At 41.4% G+C, this 20,157-nt stretch overlaps 1 protein-coding gene and 1 long non-coding RNA gene across 4 annotated transcripts in view; one reads left to right on the top strand and one right to left on the bottom strand.

The window, feature by feature from the left end:
- TENM3 (teneurin transmembrane protein 3) overlaps nucleotides 1–20,157 on the top strand; it is a 2,279,325-nt gene that overhangs the window by 985,039 nt on the left and 1,274,129 nt on the right. The window lies entirely within an intron of this gene.
- Nucleotides 11,928–18,688, bottom strand: LOC112546948 (uncharacterized). Of its 2 annotated transcripts, none has more exons than XR_003090678.3 (3): nucleotides 18,650–18,688; nucleotides 14,771–14,929; nucleotides 11,928–12,947 (listed from the first exon to the last, which is right to left on the bottom strand). It is a non-coding gene; the product is annotated as an uncharacterized LOC112546948 (long non-coding RNA). The 2 variants fall into 2 exon arrangements; XR_016349339.1 differs by lacking the exon at nucleotides 18,650–18,688 and adding an exon at nucleotides 16,635–16,717.

Raw genomic sequence — 20,157 nt, 5'->3', positions numbered from 1 at the left:
AAAAGCTGTTGGGGTGTCCCAGGAAGCTGAGCACTCCAAAGCAGCACTGCAATGCCTTGCAAAATTCCTCAAGGGACAGCAAAGGCAGCTGCAGGAGCAGAGCAACGGGTGTTCAGGAGTGTCCCTCTCACCACGCGTCTCTGCAAAGGGCAGGCAGGCAGCACCCGGAAAGAAATGCTGCCCCCATGCCCTGGCAGAAGCAGTTCCGGGTGGCTTTCAATTTCGAAAGAGCGTCCGGCAGTCTGGAAGCTCTTTTTCGAAATAGCGGATTGATCTTTCGATCCGCGCATTGTAGTCTAGACGCACTCTTTCGAAAGAGCCTCTTTCGAAAGATGCTTTCGAAAGAGGCTCTTTCGAAAGAAGCCTGCAGTCTAGACACAGCCTAGGTGATTGTCTCTGTCTGTGGATGAGACCAAATCCAGGTGTATTTTACGGCTTGGCTAAAATACAATAGATGGAAGCTACAGGCATGAAGGTAAGTGGAGTGGTTGGTAGGTTTCTGGTATAGGAGGGTAGAAATTTGTCCATCATTTAATTGTATTGTAGTGTCAAAGAAGTGGATCTCTTGTGTGGACTGATCCAACCTGAGGTTGATGGTGGGGTGAAAGTTGTTGAAGTCCCTGTGAAATTCTTCAAGGATCTCTTTCCCGTGGGTCCATATGATGATGATGTCATCGATGTAGCATAAATAGAGTAAGGGTGCTAGGGAGGGGCGAGAGCTGAGGAAATGTTGTTCAAGGTCAACCATAAAGATGTTGGTATATTGTGGTGCCATGAGGATGCCCATGGCTGTGCCACTGACTTGAAGATACAAATTGTCTCCAAATCAGAAGTAGTAGTGGGTGAGGACAAAGTCACAGAGTTCTGTAACCAGGTGTGCAGTCATAGCCTCATAGCCTGTAATCCGTCTTCATGTGGAATGTTGGTGTAAAGAGCTTCAACATCCATGGTGGCCAGGATGGTGTTTTCAGAAAGATTACTGAAGTTTTGTAGTTTCCTCAGGAAATCGGTGGTGTCTCGAAGGTAGCTAGGAGTGCTTGTAGCATAGGGTCTGAGGAGAGAATCAATATAGCCAGGTAATCCTGTTGTAAGTGTGCCAGTGCTTGAAATGAGCAGTCTGAGATTTCCAGGTTTGTGTATTTTGGGTAGCAGATAGAAAACTCCAGGTCTCAGGGATTAGTGCATCCTATTTCATGTCTAAATCATTTTATCTCTGTCAGTATAATAAACAACACTTACAGTTTCAAAAAGTTATAGCTACAGTTTCAACATTATTAAAGGGGCTGCTGTTGTCCTAAGGCTAGTCAGAATAAAGCTGACTTTTATACATTCTGCCTCAATTTCAGGTAATTTATTTTAAAATCCCATGCTAATGATTTCTGCAAATGGCCCAGCTGAATAAATCAGATACTGAAATATTCAGTTTTCAAGACCATTTGTTTTAAAAATTATTTTGACATTAAAAGTGGCAAAGATCAGTGAAAATGTATTTAAATTATTTGCCTTGTTTGAGTCATACCAAAATGTACCTAATTGTAAAAACAAATAAATATTATCAACAGAGCAAATTACAGTGGCCTGTTGAATAGTTAGTCTCAAATTATCCCAGTAGAGTCAAATGTATTTGAATGATTTAGCATGAAGGAAGTATGAGCAGGATTGTCCACTTGTACAAAGTATTTCAACTTAACTTTTTTTAAATAAGAGTATTTCCCTTTTACATAGCTGTGAAATCTGCTCTGTTATGGATGGATTTAAAAAAAAAATGGGTTGATTGCCTCTTTGCTTGCTTGTTTTATTTTATTCATTATTTTAAATGTATTTTATTGCAGAAGTGCCAATAATTTCAACCATGATTGTTAGCATGTTATTGTTTAAGTGCAATGTGTATTAGGAAGCCTTATTCTGAAAAGCTTACAATTTTAAGAGTAAAGTTTTGGAGAAGAGATATAACCTTTAAGCAAAGAAATCATGGCACAGGTTAAAATTTATCTGTTTTATTTATATTTTTACATATTTTTTTGTTTTATTTTTAATCTTTGGGGAAGCACTTGGGTTGGAAATAATGTGATTGTTGGATTAGGAGAGAGCAGTGGACAAAATAAGAGGGAAACTGTCAGGGAAGGAGCCAGAGAGGGTATAGGCAGAAGCACAGTGGACAGAAATAAAAATGTAGGCTAGTAGCTGAAATGTTGTAGCACTACCGGTAATGGACAGAATGAAGATTTAATGACAATATAGAGATAGTGAGTGCGTTGCTGGAAGAATGTCAGACTACTGTACATATTTTGAGTTGATTATTTCAGGGTCTCTGAAGGTGGCTTCTGCTTGTTGTTGCTCTCTATATAAAGTTGGATAAGAAAGGCTTCTGAGCCTCATGTCATGTTAGCTTTTAAATATCACAAATAAGCTCTTTCTGCTTGGACTCAAAATGCCATTTTAGGCCATTTCTACATTATAGTCAACTATGGTACTGCAGCTGTGCTATGATAGTACCATAACATAGGTAATTCCTACACTAACAGAAGGTGGGTTTTTTTCCTGCCAATGTAGTTAATCCATGTATCTGAGAAGTGGTGGCTAGGTCAAAAGAATTCTTCTGTTGACCTAGCCATGTCTCCATGAGTTTTTCATAACTCTGAGTATGGTAGCTTAAACACTGTGTAAATACATGCAGGATCAGGGTTAAAGGCTTAAACATTCACCTGCCATTTTACACATATTAATATAGTTCAGGACTAGTCTTTTGCTTCTGGACATGTATAATGGAGTCTGAAAAGTATAATTACACCTGTATTTAATAAAATAAATGAATGGCAAAGGATATTAAGATGATTCATATATAAGGTTTTAATTTGTTAACTGAAGCTGCTTTTTTTCTAGAAATAAGCATTGTAAAATTAGTAAAATAATTACCTAGAATGCAGTGTTTTAATTATATATTATTTTGGATCGTTAAGCCCCCTACTAAGCCAGAATTCTGAATGAATTTTTCTCTGTTAGCCTTTCTGAGTAGAATTCTCAGAAAACACCTGACCGATTTAGGAGCCATTGGACTTTCAATGTCAGTTAAGAACCAAAATCTATTAAGTAAATTTATCCTTTGTTCTTAACACCCTCTTAACTAAGAAGTGAGACAATTTGAATATTACCACATTTCTTCTGTGTAAAGCTGAGGTTAGATTTCCCCATTTGCATCAATCTCTTTTACTAGCTGATGAATTTAACTTAACACTTCTGTAAAAATTCCGGCACAGAACACAACATTTTGGTTTAGTATGCAGATTTCCCTAAGGTCGCCTAGTGCTGTTCTCTTGCCAGTCTCTATTAAATCCTTGTTGTTATAAATTCTTATTATTATTATACACCATCATTAGCCTCCGCACATTTTTTCTTAATCCTCTTTCCTTTTAGTTATAACTGCCTGGGTGTTTTATGTGCAAAATAAAATTAGGTCCACATGTAAGAAACTTAAACTTCTTTTAAAATTAACAATTTTTAAATTGCAGTAATGGATTTTATATTTTTCCAGTACTGGGAAAAGGAAGAATGCATGTTATTTTCCCTGAGGAAAAAAATCTGGTGAGGGAAGAGGCAATGAAAATGTGTACAGTCTTATGTACATCTTACCTTTCTGACTGATTTGATCTGGATGCATTTAATTGTTGTGTCTTACAGTAATAGAGTGACTTCATCAGAATCACCTTTGTTGCTTTAATTTGTTAGATTCCACAGATCAACTTTATTTTACTTATTTTTCAAAATAAGTAGCTTCTCTTAGGTTGAAAACATTCTAGTGTTACAGCTCAGTGAGAAGTTCCTTCCTGTAAGTTTTGCTGACTATGAAAATCTGCCATATTCAATAAGTAGACCATTTCAGAATGTCTATCAGAAACTATTTGGCTGCCAGACTTTGGAAACATTAATGCAAAATAGGGTTATGGATTCAACCAAATTTAATTGGAGTGTAAGCCAATAGGTGGCTTGATTTAGACCAGGGGTTTCTGTACCCCCAGAGGGTACGGGAAGCTTGTCAAGGAGGTACGGGGAATACTTGATAAATAACTAGATTATCCTAATTGAAATATTTCAAAAGTAGTAGTGTTTGTGCAAAAAGTTCTGGATTCTAGAGTCTAGAATTTATTTCCTTTTATATTGAATAGGGGGTATGGGAAGGTTTACTAAAAGCCAAGAGGGTATGGGGACCAAAAAAGGTTGGGAACCCCTGATTTAGACACATGTTCAGATGTTTTACGTGCTGCAGTAACTCATAACTTTGATACTTTCAGTTCTTACTGACAAAGATGAAAGCAAATGATCTCTTACAGACAAATGAAAACATTTCATTTTCTACAAAACCACAGTTTTTTGTTTGGCATTGAGAGATGTGCATGTTGGGGGCACTGGTTGTGGATGTAGCTGTAGAGGAATGCATGGTTCAGATGAAGACATCCATTGGAGACGAATTTATCAAATGGAGAACTCTATATCCTAGTGTAGAGGATACGAAAGAGTTTGGTGAAATACAGGTAGGAGCTGTAAGGAACATTTCAACATATTTAAATTGGATTTTTATATAATATGCAAAGGTAAGTAACTACACATAAACAAGTATACAAATGCTTATCCATAGGGCCCTATCAAATTCATGACTATGCTAAACATGTCATGGACCATAGAATCTGGTCTCCCACTGTGAAACCTGATCTTTTCCATACTTTTAATATATGCTATACAGATTTCACAGGGAAGACACCTATTTCTCATCCTGGGGGTCCCAACCCAAAAGGAGGTTGTTGGGGGCAAGTTGCAAGACGGTTCATGGGATTGCCACCTTTACTTCTGTGATGCCTCCAAAGCTGGGCATCCTACTAACAGCTGAAGAGCTTCCTGCAGCCAGGGCAACTTTCTGGAAGTGGATTTGACCTGGCCCGGGGAGTGGCCCTGGCATGGGAAGAGGAAGACTCAGCTCTCACCAGTCTAGCAAAGACCAACTGCTGGAGCCTGACATATGGTAGGAGTCCTCATCTAGGATGCCCCTGGCTCTGGGCCCAGTGCCCTGGTACTTGAGAGTTAAAGGTGTGTTGGGCTGGCTGGGGGGCAAAGGGTTGAACACTGCCCCCACTCCAGCCACAGTACCATGGGCACTCACCAATCCTGCCCTCTCCAAGGTGATGAGTTCCCCATACAGTGTCTCACCCTCATTTCTTCACTGCTGCTTGTGAAAGTGCTCTCTTCAGAGCTGGGTGCCTGCTGCTCTCTGGCTTCTCAATTCTGGTGGCTTCTCAATTCTGGAGGCAACACCAGCAACAGTGCAGATATAAGGGTGACAATAACATGACCCTCTTACACTAGCCTTGTGATTCCACCCTGCTTCCTCATGATCCCTTTTGGGTTGGATTCCCCACATTTACCACACCATGTAACTTCAGATTTAAGTATGTGAAACTGCAAAATCTATTGTTTTTAAAATCATATGTTTATGAAATTGACCAAAATTCATTGTGAATTTGGTAGGACAGGGCTACTGACAGAATTGCGGGACCACATGCTGGGTGCATGGTGGGGGAGGCCTTACTCTGTGCCCCTTGAAAGCCTCCACCAGCCAGCCCTTCAGCAGTGCTTGGCCCACACTGTGCCAGCCCAGTCATACAGGTAAGTTAGGTTAACAGGCTTTAGGAGGTGTCAAAAACCCAACCAATGGCAGTGGGGGGGGGGACTTTAAGACAAATGCTTCCTTGTGCTGTCATTTCCCTGGCTGAGAGATGGAATGGGAGCACATAGAGCCTCTTCCTCCCCCTGCCATGCAGAGCTGGCCACATGACTTCTCCCAAATTACTGAAGGGGGGGCAAAGTCATGGTTCATCCAGGGACCCAGAATCCTTTGGATCAGCCCTGGTGCTAAGCAGGGCCCTGTCAGCAATTTAAAAGGCCTGGGGCTCCAGCTGCTGCAGCAGTGGCCACATGTCCCAGACCCTTTTAAATAGCTACTGGCCTTTTTCTGCCTGCTTCCTCTGCCCTGTTGGAGCATGGTTCCCACTCTGAGTATCAACTCCAAAGTTCCCATTGGCCGGAAACTGTAGCCAATAGGAGCTGCAGGACCAGTACTTGGAGGCAGCAGCACATGGAGCAGCCTGCACAGAGCAGCTGCCAGAGTTGCAGTGTGTACTTTTCACTTTTAGCAGTGGCCTGAAGTAAGTACCAACTCTCTGACCCACTCCTGCATCCCACTCCCTCCCAGAGCCTGCATCCCACACCCCAAGCTCCTGCCTCAGCATAGAGCCCATAACCAAACTCTCTCCCAGAGCCTGCACTCAACCCTCTACTGCTGGCTAGTGAAAATGAGTGAGGGTGCGGGAGAGAGGAGGAGGAAGGGGGAGGTGGGGCCTCAGAAGGGGCAAGGCAAAGTCAAGGCATGGCCTCAGGGAAGTAACAGGGCAAGAATCTTCGGTTTGTGTGATTAGACAGTTGGCAACTCTACGGGGTTGGCATGTGGATGCCCTGGCCATGCCTGAATAGTGCACCCAGCAGGGCAAGGGGCAGCTTACTGGGCATCAGTGAGGACTACTCAGATACCAGGTGGATTGTGAACAGATTGTGCATCAGTGATGGTCTATTGTCTGTTCCTCCCTGGGACTCAGAATTGCTGTCTGCAGTGTTAGTGGGGTGTGCCACCGGCCCTCCTTCCTGGGCACCAATTGCCCTCCCAAATCAGGCTCAGAAAATCCTCAGGATTGGATTGTGCAACCCCTGTATCTTTATTCACCTAAACTTGTGCTACCACCAGTTACAAACTATATACAGTCTATACAGGGTTTTCTCCTCTGACAGGCAAAGTCAGTCTTCAGATAGGCAGCTTCCAGCTCCCTTACAACTGACCTTTCTCTCACTGCCTGCCCCCACTTTTGGCTCTCTTCCAGCCTATATAGCCCTGGCCTCATTAAGCTGGCAGGTGTTGCCCATCCTCATGTCAGTATCAGGCTCTTTCATCAGCCCAATCTGTTCCCCTTGATTGGAGTTGACAGGGCAGGGGCTAATTAGATGCTCTTGTACCAGCATGCTGCTACAGTGGGCTTGCTCTAGATAGAAATTTTATGCTTGAATAATAGCAGTAGGAATATGTTACTGGCCACCTGACCAGGAGGCTGAAAGTGACTGCAAAATGCTAAGGTAGGTTTGAGAGGCTACAAAAAATAATAAATGGTGATTTCAACTGTCCTTATATTGATTTCTAAATATTACCTTATGGTGTAATGCAAACATAGAATTTCTAGGTACTGTAAATGACTGCTTCTTAGAGCAGCCAGTCCTGGAACTCTACAAGGGAAGAGGCAATTCTTGATCTTGCCTTAAGTAGCACACAGGATCTTGTCCAAGGGGTAGCCATAGCTGAATCTCTTGTTAACACTGATCAAGAGGTAATTAAGCTTAATATCTTGCTATGGGGATTATAGCAACAAAAAATCATAGTAACATTTAACTTTAAAAGGGGGGAAGAACAGAAAAAGGAAGTTGCTAGATGGAAATTGAAAAAAGGAGATACAAGGGTAAATCATGCCTGCAAACAGAACGGAAACACCATAACAAAAGCTCAGGCTAAATGTGTACCCCAAATTGACACTAGGAGAATCAGAAGAATGGCTTGGCTAAATCACAGAGTACTGAAGGCCATTACAAGCAAAAAATTGTCCTTGAAAATTTGAAGTCCACTACCAATGAGGAAAATAGTAAATGAGTACAAAATCTGTGAAGTAATATGTAACATTGAAATAAAGAAGGCCAAGAAAGAATTTGAGAAGCAGCTTGCTAAAGGTGCAAAAACTAACAGTAAATCTTTTAAGTTCAGAACTTAATTTAAGTACTTCAGAAGCAAGAAGCCTACCAAACAGACAGTGGAATCACTAAAAGGCAAAGCTGTTAAAGGAGCATTCAGGAAAGGTGATGTCGTTGCAGAGAACCTAAATTAGTTCTTTACATTGGTGTTCAGTGAGTTGATGTGGACTATTTACATCAGAGCTATTCTTTTGGGGGGACAAATACGAAGCTACTGTGACAAATTGATTTGTCAAAAGATGGGGTTTTGAAACAAATTGATAAATCATACAGTGATAAGTCATAATGGCCAGACGGTATCCCCCTCCAATATTCTGAAATAATTCAAATTTGGAATTGAAGGATTATTCCCTGAAGTATGTAACCTAACACTAGATTCAGCCTCTGCAGCAGATGACTGGAGGATACCAAATGTAAGACCAATTAGAGGCCAAACTTCAGTACCAGGCATATTGGCTGAAACTACGATAAAGAACAAAATAGTCAGATACGCAGATGAACACAATTTCTTGTGGAAGAGTCAACATGACATTAGTAAATGTAATGTGTACAATTTGAAGTGTAAAGTTGCTCCTCTCACAAAGAAGCACAGTGACATGTACCATATACACTAAAATATTGCTTGACTTGGTGCTCTTTGGGGAGCGAGCTCTGTTCTTACAGTTCCACGTATTATTTAATTTGAGGCCCTGATATCATATTTGAAGAAATTAAGAATGGGACTTAAAGCACATCTGCCACGTCAACCTTCCTTCCAATAGAATATAGCAGGGACAGTATAGTAGCCATCATCTGTGGAATGCTCTGTATCGATTTACAAATACATAAAAATACCCTAAAACTACTCTCACTGCCTCTGGATGATAGCATTGCTATATCTTCCCCATTGACACGGAAGATTTGTAGTCACTGCATCTGCTTTGTCCTTTTCCTGTTTCATGTGTGAATATTAAATCTTACTCCTTGGATTGCCAACCCTCCAGGATTGGCTTGTAGCTTCCAGGAATTAAAGATTAATCTTTAATTAAAGATTGTCATGGGATATCTCCAGCTATACATCCATCCAAAATTGGCAATCCTTTCTACTCCTGATACAACAAAAGTTACCCTCACTGCTATCACCATAATGTATGTCTTATGCCACTGATTACATGTTCACTCAGGGCTTAAATTCTCATAGTGTGTTCCCTAGAGCTGCCCATATGACCACCTTCCCTCCCCCCCCCCCCCCCCCCCACATGTTATGAAGAATCCAAAAGGGATGATAATACAGCTCTGGCTGAATTTAAGCTGTGTGTCCAGTGAAAGGGAAAGGCACACAATGTGCTTACTATAATCTTCAGTAGGTTATGGCAAAAACTGACGGTAAGGAAATTGGCATGAAAAAGCTCCCCCTTATTCTAAAAAAAAAAAAACCCTTTTCATTCTCCTTTCAATGAAAAAAGCAGTCCACATTGCAACTGATTGATTTTGCCAAAGTAAACCTGAAAGTACAAATAATAAAAGTAGCAGCTGTTGTTAGGATAGGAAAACAAAGCCACTTTAAAAATGTGTGCATATTTGGTTTTCATTGTGCTTGTAAAATTAGCAAACTTTGGCTTTGGAAGACCAAGTTGGAGATGTTAGTTTGAGTCAAGGATTCCTCACTAAGAATGCCCCATCCCCACTCAGCTTGAGTTCCTTTGTTGATCACAATTAAGTAACAAAGAACAGGGTCAGATGATGTTACTGAGCTCCCAGACCTAAGAACATCCAACACCAATGCCTTGAATTCTGCCCAGAAAATGATGGACAACAATACAAGAGCAATGGTGGAAAGCAGTTTCTGTGCGCACCCTACACAGCAGGTTGGTGTTTTTTTGTTTCTTAGTGGTCTTGAAGCAAGTTTTCACATACAGTTGATTACAATATTCCAATCTTCTGGTGATAAAGGTTTGCATCCAAAGAATTGTAATACTCTCTTGCCAAGCACAGATTTGAAAAGGCTCTCTTGGCAACAACAGCCGCCTGAGCATGCAAGAACAGGTCTTAAATGTGACATTGCAAATGTGTTACAAACGATCAGTGCGTTCTCTGAGTCTGGGAGGCAGATATATTCCTCTCTAATCACAGCACAATTGTTGGGCAAGTAGATAAGTGTTAGTATTTTCCTTTACACAGTTGGGGAAAACAAAGTATAACATTCAAGGCCAAGAAATTAATGAAGGAATGTAAGAGACCCTTGACACAAGATCATCCTTAGACCTCTAGTCCACTCTAACCGTCACATAAGTTGTTCTGCCAAATATACAGAAAAATAGGCAGCTGACTATAAGCCTGGAGAAAGCTTGTGATTGCGGTAGCAAAATCAGTTACCACTGTGTGACACTGCATTATCCTCCTCCTCATCATCATCGCCACACTCTCAGGATTTAGTGGTGGTCTCTGTTCCCCTCCCACCAGCTCCTCCTTCCCCCCAGAATAATTGAGGAGTAGTTGTGGGTTTCATAAACAAAAAAGGGGCTGTCCAGATCAGCTGTGTACATACTTGAATAATCAGTGTCAAACTCTCAGTACTCAGGTTACATTTTCAAGACTATTTGAGCATCAAGAGTGCCCTTAAAAGCCATTTTTTTTGTGTGTGTATGTGAGAAAAGGTCAGTCAGGTTTCTGTATGTGTTTTCTTTAATTCGAGTTTCCAAATGCTGTCTGTTGAAAAGCTGTTGGCAAAGAATGATGGTGGAACTATAATTCTCCTGTAGCATTAACTGACGATGAAGGAAATTGTTTATCTTGCGTGGGATTTTTTTTAATTGTTGATATTCATCAGGTTTTAGTTTCACTGAACAAATTGGTAACTTAATTTTTTTAAAATGGGAAATTAATGTGTAGATCTGATTAAAATGCTGCATTTTTAACACCTTAGTTTAGTTTTTGCTGCTTGGTTCTTTTACACACATGACTCATTTTCTGGTCAGTGAAAAGTAAGAGTGGATACAATCCCCTGAGAAATAAGTCCCTTGTGAAGTGTTTTCTCCTTGAAGCAGAGCAAAGTATCACACAAAAATTGTGTGTCTACACAATTACAACACAATAGTTTTTTCAAAAGATCTTCTGCTGTACAAAAAGAAGACTAGCATGTCATAGCTTGTGGAAAACATACTGTATCATTGGCAAGAGGGGCTATTATTCAGTAATTGCTTTAATTCCTCAAAGTCTGTTTTCTGAAATCTGCATTATTAAAAGTTGCTGTAAGCCTCCCAAAGGAATTTATGCAGCATCATGGGATACCGAGCATGTAGCTGAGTCAGTCAACCCAGGTACAGTAAAACTCCATTAGTCCGGCATCCAATGCTCCGGGACTCCTGATGGTCCGGCACCATCAGGAACCCGGAAGTGCTGGGGCAGCCGGACAGGCTTCCCCCATTCAGCTGATGCTGAAACTGACCAGCAGCTGAATCGGGGAAGCCAGGAGCAGAGCAGCTGGGGTGCTGCCAGCTTGGTCTGGTAGCGCTGCCCCTCGGGGCTGCGGGACCAACCCGGCAGCACCGCAGCTGCTTTGCCCCAGGCGTCCGGATTCAGCCGCTGCTGAAACTGACCAGCAGGCTGAATCCGGACGCCTGGGGCAAAGCAGCTGGGTGCTGCGGGGTTGGTCTCGTAGCGCCGCCCCTTGGCGCTGCGGGACCAACCCAGCAGGACCCCAGCTGCTCTACCCTGGGCTTCCTGGAATCAGCCGCTGATCTGTTTCAGCAGCGGCTGAATCGGGGACCCTTGGGGCAGAGCAGCTGGGGTCCTGCCGGGATGGTCCCGCAGCGCCGTCCTTTGGCCCTGCAGGACCAACCCAGCAGCACTCCAGCTGCTCTGCCCCAGGCGTCCCCAAGAGCAGCTGGGGTGCTGCCGGGTTGGTCCCGCAGCCCCGAGGGGCAGCACTACGGGACCAACCAGGCAGTACCCCAGCTGCTCTGTCCCAGGCGTCCCCAAGAGCAGCTAGGGCGCTGCTGGGTTGGTCCCGCAGCCCCGAGGGGCAGTGCTACAGGACCAACCCGGCAGCACCCCAGCTGCTCTATTGCAGGCATCCCCGATTCAGCTGCTGCTGAAACTGACCAGCAGCGGCTGAATCAGTGACTCCTGGGGCAGAGCCTGACTATCGTAAGGGGGGCTATGAGGGGTCTGGGGTGGCATCCCCTCCCACCCCACTCCAGACCCCTCATAGCCCCCCTCCTGATAGTCCGGCATATCTGATAATCCGGCACCCCCCTGGGTCCTAAAGGTGCCGGATTATCGGAAGTTTACTGTACTAGTTCGTACATGGTGCGCTGTAAGCTATTTTTAATTGACATCTATAGTAAGTAAGTGTTCCTCAGACAGATTTGATGTGAGTTCACATAGTGCTTCTCTCTTCTTTCTTTTTAGCCTGTATTTTTCCCTGAAGTTTAGATTTTCTGTAAGTCTTCATCCCTATGGAATCCATTAACTTTACTTGTAGAGGAAAAACAGGACAATTTAGATGTAGCAGTGTTTGGGTAATTCTTAGTTTGAACAGAAATGTCTAATCAACACCTGCAGTCAGGATGTGCATTAGTTCACTCTGTGTGCTGCCTAGAAAGTATATCCTAATGATGATTTTTGATGGAGCAAACATTTGCAAATGAGGATTCCATTGCATATATTCTGTGCATGATATGACAAAGCAAATGAGTTCAGTTTGATGCCTCTCTTCTTTTCTTGCGACATTAAACATGTTTTGGGTTTTAATTATTTCTTTTTACATGCTTTATGTTTAGACATTTGCTGTTGAAAGTGCTCTGGAGTCACATGCTTGACATGGAGAAGTGAGACATTGTTGTGGATCTTCTAGCTTCAAAGCATTCTTATCTGAAAACAAGCTTTTATCTTAAAGTGCCCTGGTTGTATTGTCCCTGTTAGACTGAAGAACTATGTTTCTAGAGCTTGTCTGTAACAAAGATTGGAAAGAGTTTATTTAAAAGACTCTTTCTAAAGAGGTTTTTTTAAAAACATTAACAAAAAAGGGATACTTTTCTTCATAGATGAAACCATTTCAAACTTCTTTTTTCATTACTTGAAGATATACCATTGTCTTTGCAGACCTTTTTGAAGTTTTATTTTTTACAGTTCTGAAAGGAAAAAAAAATCAGTATTATAAAAGATCAACTAAAAAAGATGGCTGGTCATACAACTTCAAGAGTCACAGCAAAACCCTGAGAGAGTTTTGATCCAAACCCCCTTAAGGTGGTATACATCTGTGTTTTCATTCAAATACTTGCAGGGAGTTTAAAAATATATATATATCTTTGTTTTATTTCACACAAAAGGTCTCATTCAGAGAAGCACTGTAATACAGTGTTATCCCCTTTATGTTGCTCTTCTTGGGAGTCAAGTAATAGCATGGCCTAATGAGATACTGCATGTGTTATCAACAGGACTTTATGATGGGCTTCAATAGCTTTACATCAGAAGCAGACTTAAAAGGCTCATAAGAGAAAGACGTAAAATGAGAAGTTAGTGCCCCTTGATACCATCTTTCAGCATATGGTAAGAAAGTTCAATAATTGTCCTAAATAGTAATTACAAAATTGCAAAAGCAAATTATCAGTGATGTGCTGTATTTGTTCTGCTTCATTTACAATTACTGAATAAATAATCTCATGAATGAATTCATACAAATATTTTTCTCCATATTTTATCATCTGCTCCCTCAAAATTGTCTGTAACAAATATTTTTAGCAAATCACTGAATAATTTATTCTTAGTAAGATAAGCAACAGCTTGCAGGACAACCAAGAGATGCTATGAGTAACATTTATTAAAGTAAATACAGAATTATTTAAAATGCTTTTACTATGTAGCATGAGATGTATTGTAGATGGTACCCACATTTCTTAAAATATTGCAATGTCTATTATATTCTCGATCCATCCTTATTGTTAATTGTTACTGAAAGCAGCCCTTCCTGTTCCACATAAGTCTCTTTTATTTCTGGACATTTATGCTTCTGTCAAGCCACTATTTGTGCTTGTTGGGCACAAGACCCATCAGAGTGAAGTAAAGCAGAACCGGTTGTTATTATCCTACATTCTCAGAGTACTTAGCTGGAAGTGGTTTGGTTATGCTGACATGTCAGTGCTAGACTGTTTCCAAACCTATAACTATCTTAAACATCCGAATTGCCATAATAAGATTTTCATTAAAATTTAATACAACTAACATCAAAGGCTCTGTTGAGTTTTACAGTAATGTGTACTATCAGCAGTAAATTTCATTTTTCTTATAACATATTCCTGTTTATAAAAGCATTCCTGTTTAGTGTAGTTTGTGGGTTCATTTTTCCCTCGGTACATTCCACAACTTCCATTCATACTAATAGGAGGCAACAATGTGCCTCTAGGGCAGAAGCGGGCAATAAAAAAATAGCAGCCGACCAGGGTTAGTCCCAACCGGGCCACCAACACTATGTTTACCTGCACCTCTGCAGGTATCAGATGATGGTTCCTCCTCTTGGCTGAAGATCGCCGTTTGAAGCCAATATGAGCGTTGGGAAGTGACGCAGACTGGGACACACTTCTCGCTGCTCACATTGGCTGCAAATGGCAATTCACGGCCAACGAGAGCTGCAATTATCTGATACCTATAGCGGCACAGGTAAACGTAGAGATGGGCGCCCACCAGGGACTAATTCCATGAACTAGATCTGGACTGCGGGCCAGAATTTTCCCACCCCTGCTCTAGGGAGAACAATATCCTTTTGAATTCACATGCAACAACCAAAGTAAGAAATTTCAGATTATCATACTAATTTATTATGATAGCAGCTAGGGTCCATGACTGAGAATGGGGTCTTATTCTTAGGCTTTGAATAAATGCATAGCAAAAGACTATTAGCTACCCCACAGGGAGCTCCCAATATAAACACACATATAGTGGGAAAAGAGACACTTACACACAGAGGTGATATGATTTACCAAAGATCACATAGCTGGTCAGTGATGGAGTTTGGAATAGACCTCCAGGTCTCCCGAGTCCCAATTTAGCAACATATTCACTTAACCTGCTGACTCCATGTAGAATCTTGCCTATTGCCTTGGTAACTAGTGGCTTCCTATGTAGGAGATGAAGCATAAAACAATAAGCAGAACAAAAAACCTTAATCAAATTGTAAAAGCAGATAAATAGGTCTTACATTTTTTGAGGCTTCACCAGCATGTAGCTCAGACATATTGCTAAACAAGTGTATTTCATAAAGGAAGCCCTACATGGGTGGTGTATATCTCCTGCATTTGGGCAGAATTGGCCTGAGTGCTAGAAACCCTTTTGAAGTGTGGTCTCACATGGCGCCCTCTCCCAAAGTTCCCACATTGCTCTGTCCCCTCCCCAAAGCTCCCCTCTGCCTCTTTGCACATGGCTCTCTTCATGCCTCTTTGCCCCCTCCATTGTGGCCATTCCCTGCCCACTACTCATAACACTTGACCCCTTGGGCCCTGCTGCCCATGCTTTTTTGCCTCCTTTTCTGAGGGACCCTGGCACCCATAACTCTCTACCTCTCAAGGTGAAAAGGTGCTAAAAGAAGACAGGGGGAAGGCCACAGAGGATGGAGTGGAGTCATGACAGATGGGGTCAGGAGGGTTATGGGGGAAGTGTTGGAGAAGCATGAGTTGTGGATGGGGGGGAAAAGGGGTGAAGAAGCATGACTGGCCTTGAGTGGAAAAGGCAGACTTAAATGGAGCAGTGGCCATGAGGAAAGGGCAGGATTCTGGAGTCAGACTATGGGACAGACAGCAGGTGGAGCCATGGCTCCGGTGCCCTTTTGGTGGTGGCACTTCACAGGCAGAAGGCTGGCAGCACCTCTCCAAAGGGCAGTGCATAATATCTTATGTGGGGAGGCTTAGCCACCTTTAATCCATTATTCCTGCCATCTTATACTAAGGTGATTCTGCTGCTGAAATTGACCACTTCATAGCATATCTGTATACTTTCTGATGGGTTATGGTCGGAGAGTCCCAGACCACGTAAAACTCTAAAGGTCATTGTAAACCTGTCAAATTTTACTTCTATGTGAACATAAAGCCAGAGCAGAGTCTTGTGTGAATGTGTTTTGTTTCTGCCAAGCCATTGTACTAATGGAATGATGGTGGAATTCTTGCTAATTGACATGTTTTCTTGGTAAATTTACCCAAATAAAGTGAATTAGGGTAATCAAGCCTGGACATGGCAAAAGTGCGAATGATTCACTGCCTTTGGCAAGCCAAAAATAGTATAAGATATTATGACTTATCATTCAGGAAACTAAGAACCATGTGTTGCAATTGGGGTGTACTCACGATGTAAAGTGCAAACATAGCCTGTCTATGCTGGTCTAAATGTTTCCCTGTCTAGTAACAAGTATCTCTTCCACCTGAACAGAGGCAAGTCTCAGTGCACTTGTATCCACATTCTAATTTCAGCCAGTCACCAGGAGACGGATGATTTTGCAGAATCTCAGTTCAGTTAAGGAACTCAGAGCTAGTATCATTTGCCTGTTGACGATACTGAAGCCAAAAATATCTCAGCTTCTCTTGGTAGTTTATACATATTGTACAGAGGAATTACCACATCGAACTAACAAAACATTCATTCTATATGTAAGTCTCTCAGTTTCCTCTGTCAATACTGTAGCATAACTTCTGTGTTCTATGGTATTGTGTATAGTCTTTGGATATTAAATATGAACTTTCAAGATTACTAGAGCTACTGTGAGACAGCATAAATAGTTGTATTGGATTTGTGAAATGTGTGTGTTTGTCAGATTAGCCTCTTTTCCTTCCTACCTCAGTTAAAAGTTAAGAATCTTTTTTTATTAAGATTGGGAGGAGCAGAAGTCTTCTAATATTCAACATTCTGTCTCTTCTGTAAAGCAAAGATTGGAAGGAAATTAGGGAATGCTTCCCCTCTAATGTTGTGTATGAGTCCTTGATTAAAAATAAAACCAGCACTTTTCTTTAAAAATAAAACCAGTTTTAACTTTTCTTGGAATGAAAAGATCTATAAAGCTTTGATTCAGGAATATCAATATTTTAATTTGGGGTCAGCATGACATTAAATTGGGGCTTGCTGATAGTGGGTTGCATTGCTTAGAAGCTGGAATTAAATTAACACTGGAAACTTGTCTCTTGATTAGAGCTGGTTAAAAATGGGAATTTCTGCTCTGTGGTGGTACATTGAAACATTTTGACAAACTACTTTTTTCCTTTGTCAGGTTGAAAATTTTTAACTTTTCTTGGAATGAAAAGATCTGAAAAGCTTTGATTCAGGAATATCAACATTTTAATTTTGGGTCAGCATGACATTAAATTGTACCTTTTGAAAGTCGTAGCTCAGATATTTCATGCCCCATCCCCTCTTATGAACCAGGAACCCTGGTTGAACTACATCTTCCATGGTGTACCTTAGCAACTTAGTCAAAGTGCGGCATCATGGGAGACTGGATGTCTAGAGCAGGAGTAGGCAATCATTTTTTATTGGGGGCCACTTCTGATATTTTTGAAGTGGCTCCGGGCTGCTGCGGAAGGGGCAGGGCCTCGTGTGGAAGGGGAAGAGCCAGGACAATTCCATGCTTTCCCGCCACAGACCCTAATTGGCTTGTGGGCAAGAGAGCAGCAGGACCTCCATGAGCCAGATCAGCCTTCTTGGCAGGCCAGATCCAGCCTGTGGAGGCCCTTTTGCCCAGCCCTGGCCTAGAGAATTGTCCCATAAGGGAGAATGGGCCTGCAATTCCTGTAAAGCTCCATAGCAGCCAAATTAACCTAAAAAATATAGATTAAGTTCAGCAAATCAAAAAATTTTGATTTGGATCAACTCAATATAAAATTAAGTCCTTTGATTCACTTACATTTTCCTGATAGAGCAAAACAAAACAAAAAAAAGAAAAGTCAGCAACTTTTTGATTTTGTGGAAACCACATTTTCTGTTCCGACAGTGCAGACAGAAAGTTCTGAGGCCTGGAGATTACATAATAATAATGCAGAAAGAGAAGCCCTCATTCCTGTATGCCTGTACAGTAGCAATCCGTAAAAGCCAAGATGCATTAGCTGTTCTCTTCAAAACCCACTTGGGGTAGAAAGCAAATGAGGGGTAGAGGAACCAGTGCTCTTGTTTCAGAGTTGGTAAGCCACAACGGAGTGTTACTCTCCTTGCAGGATGACAACACTGGCTGCACTCCTCCTGAGGTAGCATGGCTATAAATTGCCCTCAGTATAAGACTGTCTTAGAGACACTAATGAACCCTTTGGTTGGTAGAACTAATGAAGAATTGAATATTCATCACACTGTGCTATACTGGCATGACCAACACATTTAACTGTACCAGCATACTTGCATTTCCTTTGCTGCTTATTTCATGTGCAGTGAGCTAAAATTTAAAAATTGAGCATGTCAAAATATGATGGGTCTTCTAAATGGTGCATGGTCTTGCACTCAATGACCTCTCCATTTCTAGTATTCTACAATTCATACCAAACATGAACACAGATAAGTATCCCTGTCTTCCGATGTTTCAGCCCTGTTTATGGATACCTCTGACACACAGAACTTAATCTCATATCTACATGTAGTATTTAGAATTGAAACAGTCACTTCCCAAACCAATATACCATACACCTTGTACCGTCTTTCAAGGCAGGCAAGTAGTTAATATCTACATTTCAGCCTAACGTATGCTATTTAATTTCATCACTAACCATCGCTGCTGTCCTGGAAAAGGGATTTAAAAAGAAAGGCAAGAGAATCTCCCGCCCTTCCCTCTCCCCTTCCAAACTCCTTCTCAAAACTCCCTGTTAGCACTCACCTGTTCGCAACCTCCTTAGTAGCTTGCCCACTGCCTTATAAAGCCCCTCCCCCAACCAAGGCTCAGCCAATCAGCAGAGGCTTCTAGAATTCAAACTTTAATTAGAAGCCAACAGTTTCCACCTGCCAATCACAGCACAAACTCCATCAAGGGGAGGGGGAGGGCAGAAAGGATGTGGGGGGGGGAAAAAGCCTCACTCTCAAACACAGGGGAAAATAAATAAATAAATAAACAAAAAACAAAAAAGAACACACACCAACCCTCACTCACAGACACAAGCTCAGCACACAGCAAGAAAGATGCAGTGTTAACTTACACCTGCTGCTTTGGTACAGTTGGATGTGCATATACAATTATCTATTAATAGCAGTGAGCTTAGTTTTTTTGTGTACATTTAAGGATTGTCCCCCTATTTTTTCCTTAAAGACTGAATTGTCCATTGTGAGAGCCCTCCACAGGGGTCAAAAGTGGAATACAAGACTAGTGTGACAATTATACCATACTCTGCCATAGCCCTTTATTCTCATCTGGAGCCTCACCTACACTTGGGGTATGTTTACACTGCACAAGAACATGTGTTCCCAAATTGGGTTAACTAATCTGTTTTAGATAATAGGGATTAAAGTAATATTGTAGACAAGGCAACATAGCTCTTACCTGAGATGAGTAGTTTAAGTTACAGACTATATGAAAACATGGGGTTACACTGGAGCCACCAACAATATGTGAAAAGTGAGTTGCCATGTCTTCATTGCTATTTTAATCCCAGGTAGCTACTGTGAGTTCCTTAACCTAAATACAGACCTTTTTTTTTTTTCTCTCAGCATAGATATAGACCAAGAAAAAGGTGTTCTTATAATGTAAGTGTGGCCATGCCCTAGCAATTCCAATGTAAAATCCAAGAGTAGCTAGGTCATGTTATTCTGATTTAGATGACTGAGATGAATGCTAATCTAGTTCTAGGAGCTTCCCTAATCTAGACAAGTGAATTAAAATATAGACAAAAACTTAGATCATGAGTGATTGTGCACTGTATAAGTGAGAGGCACCATGCAGCCCTGATACCCACTTTCACACCGAAGGAAAAAATGATCTCAACATACCTCTAAAATGAGGGCCTACGGTCTTATCCTGAGTGTCTCAGTTTAGAGAAGACAATCACAATAATTATATTAAATTAGCTTTCATTCAAAAAGCAAAAATGGTAACATAATGATCCCAAATTGCATTCTAAATTTTGGCTAAGCATAAATATTGGGAGAATAGATTTGACATTTTTTATTTTGTTTTTGAATGTTGCAGATCTTTTGTAATGACAATAAAAGTATTCATGCACATATTTTACTAGAATAAGACCACTTATCAGGTCCTTGAAAAGGGCACATCCTTGTATCTTGCCTCATAATGTGCTATACTTGAAACCCAGTATCATCTAAGTACAATGCATGTAGTGTTGTACTTCATCGCTTTTTTGAAATTTGCAATGTCCTTGGATCTCACAATGCTTT

This window comes from Pelodiscus sinensis, chromosome 4 (genome assembly GCF_052426305.1).
Source record: "Pelodiscus sinensis isolate ZL-2025 chromosome 4, ASM5242630v1, whole genome shotgun sequence".
Taxonomy (NCBI): Eukaryota; Metazoa; Chordata; order Testudines; family Trionychidae; genus Pelodiscus; species Pelodiscus sinensis.
The sequence above is the reverse complement of the archived record's forward strand: the minus strand, read 5'-3'. Positions and strand labels throughout refer to the sequence as shown.